The following is a 9858-nucleotide window of genomic DNA, read 5'->3' on the forward strand; positions in this document are numbered from 1 at the left end:
GTTTAGTTAACAAGTCTCTACCTAACAAGTTACACGGTTTGGTGGGTGAATACAGAAAATCATTTTCAACATTCATTGGTCCTATGGAATAGGGCATGGGTTTTGTTTCAAAATGTATTACCAGCGTGGAGGAAATCACATAAGGGTTTAAGCACCTGTATCTACCAACATAGGAATTTCCTTCCCCTTTATGTTTACCATAATGTTTGGACCAGATTGGTCTCCTTTTACCTGTGGGCAATACTGTATCAAATATGTTGTTTCCCCTGAGGGGCGTCCCTATTGTGGCTGATTCATTTCATTTAATTCTTGACGAAGCCACTGATTTAACATGGCGATGATATTTTGCTTTGGAAGCTGATTTAAAAGCATAGAAAATGTACCAATCTTTGTCTGAGGCTTTATTTCCCAGACCCTTTAGACAGTCATACTCATCAGAAAACTTGATAGTGGCCATTCCATCAGTCCTCTGTTATGAGGGCACAGCTGGGCTCTACTTCTCCGATGACCATCTACTTCTGGGCCACTATTCCGGGCCTGCATTGGTCCCTTTGGCTTAGGACTCATCTCCCCGTTTGTCAGGTTTCTGCAGTGGTGGTGGTCAGAAGAACTGGTACGGTCCTCTCCAACTCTTTCTCCTCAAGTCTTTGACCACCACGAAATCATCCGGGTTCAAATAGTGCTCAGCTCCACCTGCCAGGTTGGGCAAAGACGCCTTCACCCAGGGGAAAGAGTCTTAAGAACACTGTTAAGGGTGACACAATACACAACCATGTCTTCCTCTGTTCCTTGCAGGGACAACCTGTTCTGGGGAAAAGGTGTATTAGTCATCCTCATGGGACGGCCAGTCAGCACATGGGACGCAGGGGATACTGAAATGCCGCATCCAACATTGTTAGTCATGCAAATCAAACATTTCCTGCAGAAATGTTCTGCAAACACAGTAAAACCTACTGTACACCAATATTATTTACAAGACCCACCATCCCTCCTTTTGACACATGGTTTTGACCATGTAACAATTTGGCAAGGAATTGGAAAGTACAACGGGGCATGGCTAGTCTACTCCACTCATCCAGCCATACAGCCGAGAGCAAAGAGCAAAGATGTCATTAGCAGAGAAAGGCTAAGTGGAAGCAGGAACTGCTGCCATCTGTAGGAGGGGGGAAACAGAAGATGAATCAGCTAATTTAGCTGCGCAGTCAGCCTTAGCGTTCCCCAGATAAATGTTATCTGCAGGGGCCTCTCGAGTGGAGCTGCGGTCTAAGGCACTGCCTTGCAGTGCTAGCTGCGTTACTACAGATCCTGGTTCAATACTGCGACTGGGAGACCCATAAGGCAACGCACAATTGGCCCAGTGTCGTCCGGCTTAGGGGAGGGTTTGCCCAACAGGGATGTCCTTGTCCCATCGCGCTCTAGCGACTCCTGTGGCGGGCCGGGCGCATGCACGCTGACTCGGTCACCAGGTGTACGGCGTTTCCTCCGACACATTGGTGCGCCTGGCTTCTGGGTTAAGCATGCATTGTGTCAAGAAGCAGTGCGACTTGGAGGGGTTGTGTTTCGGAGGATGCACGGCTCTCGACCTTCGCCTCTCCCGACTACAGTCAACTTCAATAGCTATGTCACAGTCATGGTCTTCACCGGCATCTGCTGTAGAGAAGAGTTAAAGGGTTAAGAATTGTACATCGTTTCAGAGTAACATGGGACATGTTCTGTCAGTCTAGCAGGTGTCAAGTGAGCTGTTCTTGGAACGACCACAACTGGTGCAGCTCCTTTCATGCGTCCAATGACGGTCTTTGATTTAGCCCACAGTTCTTCAGGTATATATTTTAGCCAAACAATGTGTGAATTATCTTGTAATACCACAGGCATGGTTTCAACAGGAAATTGTTATTTTCTTGGTATTGTCATTGCAGGAGCCCAGTATGAAGAATAGAAAGTTGCTGTTGAAGCTGACCACTTTCCCTCTCCTTCCCAGGCCACCCAATCAGTTGCTTCCATCACTTTCTTCATCCAAACACCCACATCTTTCCATTCTGTTCCAGGAATTTTTGATAAACTACAATGGGGAATAGAGCCATGGACTTCATACAGACTCATCTTAGTATCTGTCAGCAACACTCCAGCTGCTACGAAGTCGTCTACTCTGTATATCCATTCATAGTTATCTCAACTTTCTCTTTTTGTTTTGACCATCTCTGTTGCGATTCAGGGTCCTCTTCGCATGAGGGAACAGCAGCAGTACAATGTAGGTATTCAGCCACTTCCCAGTTAGCATGCAACGAGGAAGAGAGCGATTGCTCTCTCAGCTCCCCCCCAACATGTTTATCATTTAGATGCCAAGCATACTAACAGTTCATCAGGCACGGTAAGATTCAATTTTCTCTCGATCCCAATGACAATCCTTCTTCTGTACAGGCAGCAGATAAATTAATTTTACACATCAAATCTCTCCCTAATAAATGTATGGGCAGGCAGAGGAGTATAGGAATCAGTGTCCATTTGCCTTCTCCCCACCCCACATCCAGGGGAAAGATCAATTCCAGATGCTCCCGTGTGCATTGTTTTCTTTGAGGGGGGACAGACAGGGCAGACATTTTCAACAACGAAAATGTCAATAGGGGAGTTTTGGGTTAAATTTTAGCATTTGACAGGTCACTTCTGGTTCTTCATCATTTTTTTCTTCATTAGTTTCTTCTTCTGTTTCCGCCTCATCCTATGTTTGGAAGCTCCCTCGTTCACCTCCTCTTCCAAATGGGTTGTCCACCTGCACGCCAACAGGTAGTGATGGCCACTCTCCTTGGCCTTCTCCAGCTCCAGGATAGTGTCTTGAGAAATTCCCTAACTTCCCATAGTTGTAGCAGCTCCAGTCTCTCTCTCCGTCAGCTCCAGCAGGGGCCCCTCAGCCTCTACCTATTCCTCTGCCTCTTTGGTTTCCACGATTGCTGCCATTTCCTCTATGTCCTTTTCCTCCTCCAGAGTAGTACATCAGCTGTACCTTCTTCAGTGTCTTTCTGTCCTTCGTTTTATTTTACTTCAACTGTCTTTCCGCGTGGGTGATATATGGCTTTACGTCAGGCAGTGGTTTTGTTTTCCATGCAATACAAGTTGTAGTTACAGCTGTCTTCAGATCTTGTCTCACGCCTGTCACCACAGCATAGCACAATAGGTTGCTGTATGAGTCTTGTTCAGGCGTCAGGCCTGAGTGTTGGAGGAAGACTATCTCCACCCTTTCCATGTAGTCACTAAATTTTTCATCAGTTCCTTGTTTGGTGAAATGGATTTTCTGCCAGTCTGTGTGTTTGAGGAAATCAGCCTTTATAGCTGTAAAAACTGCATCCAGCTGGTCATCACGATTAGTCGCTAGTACACCGCAGTCCCACGTGTTTATAGTCCTTCCATTTCAATTTCAAGCAGTGGTGGAGTATTTCTTCGTCCTTGTCCTCTTTTAGTGAGACGGGAATTTCCCTTTACGCCTTCCCAAGAATGCGCCACTGGTGTTCCCTCTCAGACATTCACTGATGGATCATGTCGAGAGATCAAACATCCTGTTCGTTGACACCAAAATCGTGGTGAAAATTCAGCACCAGGGACACCTGAAGTAATTATTAAATTAATCACTCTTTATTATCATGGCTGGAGAGGGTCACATACCCAATCCAAGCATGATTTACATGATTCATTATTCATTATTAACGTTGGTTCCTGCATGTGACTGACTGATACCTCACGAGGCTTCTCTCAAAGCTGGGACCTTGAAACTGAGATACTCCTTTTCGTTCCCAGAGCAATGTTCTGGGAGTACTGGCAATTGGTCTGAGGAGGAGGTAACAGTCCCCTGCTCGAACCAAGATAAAGTGAGAGGAGACGCTGTGTACAATTCAAGGCTCTCTCTTCAGACAATAACATTTTCCCTGACAAATCTCCGGTAGTAAGAAGCTAAGCTAACAAAGCTTCTCAACTCAGAGAGGTCCTTGGGTGTCGGCCAGTGCTGAACCGCCACAACCTTGGCTGGATCAGTTGCGACTATGTCTGCCCCTACGACATGGCCTAGGAACTTGACCTCCCACTGCAGTAGGTGACACTTCTTGGGGTGGAGCTTGAGTCCTGCCTGACTGATGGCAAGTAGAACCTCACGCAGATTTGRCAGAGATCAATGGAAGTCTAGTGCATGCACAAGGAGGTCGTCCAGGTAGACCACACACTTGTTGCGGGGGATTGTGGCCAGCACTTGCTCCATAAGACGRTTGAAGGTTGGCGGAGCATTGCTGAGCCCGAAAGGACATCACAGTGAACTGCCACAGTCCTTGTCCAATCGAGAAGGCGGTCTTCGGCCTGGCTTCAGTGGCAAGCTCCACTTGCCAATAACCTCTGCGGAGGTAGAGGGAACTGAACCACCGTGACGCTGTGATGTAGTTCAGTGCATCATCTTTGTGCAGGAAGGGAGCTGTCTTTCTTCTTGACAAGGACTACAGGGGCRGCCCAAAGGCTGTTGGCTGGTTCAATGAACCTCGACCATGCCATCTTCCGGATCTTCTTCTCCGCTAACTCTCACTTCGCAAGTAGCAAGCAATGAGGCTGCAAACGGATAGGTATGTTTCCAACTTATCCCACTGCTCAGGCTCCAGCCCTTCCGAACACCTCTACCCTAGTTCCCGCATAGCTTTCCGGGTAACTTCCGAAGGTATGTCCACTGTGCCACTGGTCACCTGCTGGGGCACACTCACCTCTTTGGGGGGGTTTAACTGCTCCTTCTGGGGGAAGGATCTTTGTGAGGCTGTCACCAATTCCTGCCGGGTCACCTGCGGCTGCCGTTGCCTTCTTCCTCTGCTCCGAAGTCCCATCACAGATTCTTTCATCTGGAGTTTCCACATTCCAACATCTAGGCATGCTCCCACTTGACTGAGGAAATTCAACTCTTGGATGCAGTCATCTCGACTGACTTGCCCCCCATGTCCATGTGGGAGAGGTGCGGGGGGCCACTTCCCAACGAGGCGGTGGTCTGCTTGAAACATGTAGGTATTACAGACTCAATCAGGGAGAGGTTGAAAATGTAGTTTGTGAACAACATTTCTGTCTGTTCTTCCAGGGGCAGAGGAGAAGCTCATGGTGAGAAGGGCAGCAAGCAGACCATGCCCAGAAGACTGGTTACGATTTGGATCACGCTGCTTCCTGTTTGTCGAGACTGAAAGGAACTGGCCTGATGCAGAGGTATCCTGCTTACCATCTACTGTGACTTAAACGAAAGGGAAAGTTCAATTGAAATCCACTTGCTTATTTAGTTTGACTTTACCTTAAAGGTGCTTTTTCCCTTTATTTTTTACCGGTGCTTCATGTAAAACACCAAACTTGAAATTTCTATAAGCTTCGAATACTTTTGTGTGGAATCAGACCTCTTGTATATTGGGACCCACAGGACATGGGATAAGACGGACGCAATATCTGTAGGAGCATGTTTAAAAGAGCATTAGTTGCGATGACTAATATTTGACTGAGACCAGAAGACATTCTCAGACTGCTGACTAATACTTCCATTATGACACTACTTTGTCTCTGTCTACCTCTTTCTCTAGCTACATTGTGTGTCCCTCGGAGGAAACCTGGRATCTGTGCACAGCTGTGCAGATTACCAACATCTACAGGCTGTGGTGGCGAACATGAATAGTGATTTACCTGCTACCTGGATTGGAAAATATAAAGCTGTTCAGCTAGATGGGACAAAGGTACCAAATGTCATATTTGAGTAAATCAAATCAAGCTTTATATTTRAGACARGAATGAGATGTGCTTCACTTTTTTACGATGAAATTAAAAACAAATATTTACTACACAACACAGGATAAACAAAATAACAAACTGAGGCTGAAAAGGTGTGAAGTTCAGGTTCTCTGGCAGGCTATTCCAGAGGCTGGGGTCTTGGTAACTTTTTAATTTATTTTATTTATGAACTCGTATACCATTTCTCTCTGCGTACGGTTTGAAAGAAGSTCGTTTCTGGAGCCATTGCTAACTAGCATTTGCTCAATGACGAAGTCTACAGGAACAGCTAGAATGCTAAAGACCTAAATGGTATCTATGAGTTCATCTGACTCTTAGTAAGTAAGACTTAATTGCCTAAATCTAACATTATCCCTTTCAACAGATAAAGAGCAGTGGTGAATCCAAATGTGCCTCAAGCTTTTCAAATAGTTAGAGTTTAAATGGTATCATGTATACAAGCAACCAATTTAACTAGGCAAGTCAGCTAAGAACCAATTATTTACAATGACGGTCTACCGGGTAACAGTGGGTTAACTGCCTTGTTCAGGGGCAGAACGACAGATTTTTACCTTGTCAGCTCGGGTGTTCGATCCAGKAACCTTTCGGTTACTGGCCCAACGCTCTAACCACTAGGCTACCTGCCGCCCCAGCATGTTAGCATTAAGTGAAATTCATTCCAGACCAGTCTGCAAGTTTTTAAAGTTGAATGGTTTTTCTAGGTCAAGTGGTGTAAGACTTAACATTCAAGACTATGGCCATTGAAATGCTTTGGGATTTATACAGATATGGTTATAATGTGAAAAGTATAGGTAGTATCAATGTTTTTTTCAAGCAACAGTGCCAGTCTGCACATTTAAGTTGTTGGTAGCTTTTATGGTTTAGAAGTTCTTGCTTCCTGCAAGCATACCAAATAACAATGTGAATGTGGGATTTCTTTGCTGCTGAGACTATTCTCCCCCACAGGACAGGCAATGGTCCTGGACTGATGGCTCCAAATTTGATTACCACAAGTGGAATAAGACAACAGGCTGAGACAACCAAACGCCTGCCATTATTGGACAACGGCAATGTGTTGCCCAACTGTATGCTCTTGTAATATTAGTTCAGAGTAGAGAGAACAGGCTACCTCTGGTCTGGAATAGTGAGAGAATATAGGCAACCAAACTACCCCAAAATCAGTGAGTATAGGCTACCAAACTTCTGCCATTATTGGACAACAGTGGGAATGTGTAGCCCAGGCTCTCCTGACATCGTCTACTCAAGTAATATCACTTATGCATGGAACCTTTTGGTATGGAGAAAAATCACTCCTCCCCAAAATGTGTGACTGATCGATAACAACATCAACATAATGACCTCTGATTGGTCCCTAATATCGTCATAACCCTGCTCTCTGATTGGTCCCTTCATAATGACATCATCATAACCATGCTCACTGATTGGTCCCTTCATAATGACGTTGTCATTACCCTGCTCTCGGATTCATATATGCTTACTAACAAGAGAAGTGACTCACTGCTCAGTCAGCTGTTTTAACATCTTGCCAGAGTTGGCACAGGTTTGTTCCTTAGGCATTTGAACTAAAAGAGCCAAAGGTCTCTTCATGTTCAAGATAAACAATGCATCGGATAGAATCAACAAGGTTTCACAAGCGTATATTTAATATTATATACCGGTAAGATACATTGAAAGGGTTGTCATCTCAATCTTTCTCTCTTGTCAGTGCAAAGAAGGTTTGGGAGTAGAGTTAACCAAGCCATTATTCAGCGCAACATTCTTGAGTGTCAGTTCTCCTCTGATTACTTGCCGCCTGCAGGTCCGGAATAAAACGTCTCGTCACCCAGAGCACAGCTGGCGTAGAGCTGTATGATTCTCAACCAGTCTGCACAGGACCAGCCACCACTCGCACCATACCGGTACAAAGGTCAGGGGCCAGCCAGCAGCAGAGTGCAGTCAGATGGTAATCTCTTAAAAGGATTCCGGAAGATCAAGCAGCACTTCATCAGGTTAACAACTGCTTTTCTACCGTGATGATACCCGAGTTTGTGCTCGAAATTGATCTGTTCGGCTCTTCGTGTTACTACCACTCTTGCTCACATTGTCACACAGAACTTAAAGCACACACAGACACACTATAAATAGTTCAATTCATGTCAGATGCATCAGATATAAATGTCTTGTGTGTCTGTCATTGAGGGATATCTTTGCTCCCAGGTATACACTTTTACAGCAGAATAGGAACCTTGTTTTGACTGTACAAAACATTAAGGACACCTGCTCTTTCCATGACATAGACTGAGCAGCTGAATCCAGGTGAAAGCTATGATCCCTTATTGATGTCACTTGTTAATTTCACTTCAATCAGTGTAGATGAAGGGGAAGGGACAGGTTAAAGAAGGATTTTTGAAAGAATGGTCCACCACCCAAATGACATCCAGCCAACTTGACACAACTGTGGAAAGCATTGGAGTCAACATGGGCCAGCACCCTTGTGGAACGCTTTCTACACCTTGTAGAGTCCATGCCCCGACAAAGTAGGCGGGTTTGAGGGCAAAAGCGGGGGGGGGGGGCTACAACTCAATATTAGTAGGGTGTTCCTAATCTTTGGAATACTCAGTGTATATCCATGCCTCCCAACCTCAATATGTGCAATATGTTCACTACAGCCTGACTGCTATTAACCATTGCTCATGTAACGGATGTGAAATGGCTAGCTAGTTAGCGGGGGTCCGCGCTAATAGCGATTCAATCGGTTACGTCACTCGCTTTGAGACCTTGAGTTGAAGTAGTGGTTCCCCTTGCTCTGCAAGCGCCGCGGCTTTTGTGGAGCGATGGGTAACGACGCTTCGTGGGTGACTGTTGTTGATGTGTGCAGAGGGTCCCTGGTTCGCGCCCGGGTCGGGGCGAGGGGACGGACTAAAGTTAAACTGTTACATTCACATATCCCTAGTTCCCTACGGCTCATTACAACAAAGCTTAGCTGCACTGGAATGAAGAAAGAAGGCATCTCAGTGTGGAAGATTGAGGATTCTGACCAACAGCAAAATCAGCAAAAACAGATACAACCCCAAAGTTTTTGTTGTTAAATACACAGGTATGTCTGGCACTCCTCGCTTATGTGTCAGCAAGGACTTTAATGTTTACATATTTTGCATTACTCATATGTATATACTGTATTCTTTTCAATCCTATTTTACTGTATCTTAGTCTATGCCGCTCTGACATTGCTCGCCCAAATATTTAATATATTCTTAATTCCATTCCTTTAGATTTGTATGTATTGTTGTGAAATTGTTAGATATTACTTGTTAGATATTACAACGCTGTTAGAGCTAGAAACACAAGCACTTCGCTACACCCGCAATAACATCAGCTAAACATGTGTGTGTGTGTGTGTGTGTGTGTGTGTGTGTGTGTGTGTGTGTGTGTGTGTGTGTGTGTGTGTGTGTGTGTGTGTGTGTGTGTGTGTGTGTGTGTGTGTGTGTGTGTGTGTGTGACAAATACATTTGGATTTGATTTGAAGTAACTATGATAAGCTGTTCCATGTATGGAAACTACTTGTAAACCTCTTGCGGACAAATGTAAGACTGATTTAGGCAGAGTCATTAACCCATCGATTACCACAGGACAAAAGCATTCTCCACGCACAATGAGGAAGACCAGATGAGCCCAACGCACTAAACTCTGATCACATGACAACCACGGTAGGATCCTGTGGTATGTAAGAGGGAAAGTTTATTGGTCTTTAAGACAACAACACTTCCTCCCTTATCTATTTGCCTCTTATTAAGTCAAGTACAGYTGGGAGAGATGGAGTTAAATTTCAGGGATGAAAATAATAGATTTATTCGGGTTAGAAACACATATACACCACTCATAAAAATAATGACTTTACACAACCATATCAAAATATATTAGATGCTTGGAGGCATCTTTATAATCTCTACACAACCTGCACAACCATCTTTATAAAACCTACACAACCTCTACACAACAAAGTGCTGAAACCCAACCCCATTCTGCCCTTGCCCTGAGGGCCGAGCAGGAACCAGAGTCTTGGCGGGGTCTTGCGGGATCTGGTGTTCCCTCCTCTTTTAT

The sequence above is a fragment of the Salvelinus sp. IW2-2015 genome, linkage group LG2, assembly GCF_002910315.2.
Source record: "Salvelinus sp. IW2-2015 linkage group LG2, ASM291031v2, whole genome shotgun sequence".
NCBI classification, from domain to species: Eukaryota; Metazoa; Chordata; class Actinopteri; order Salmoniformes; family Salmonidae; genus Salvelinus; species Salvelinus sp. IW2-2015.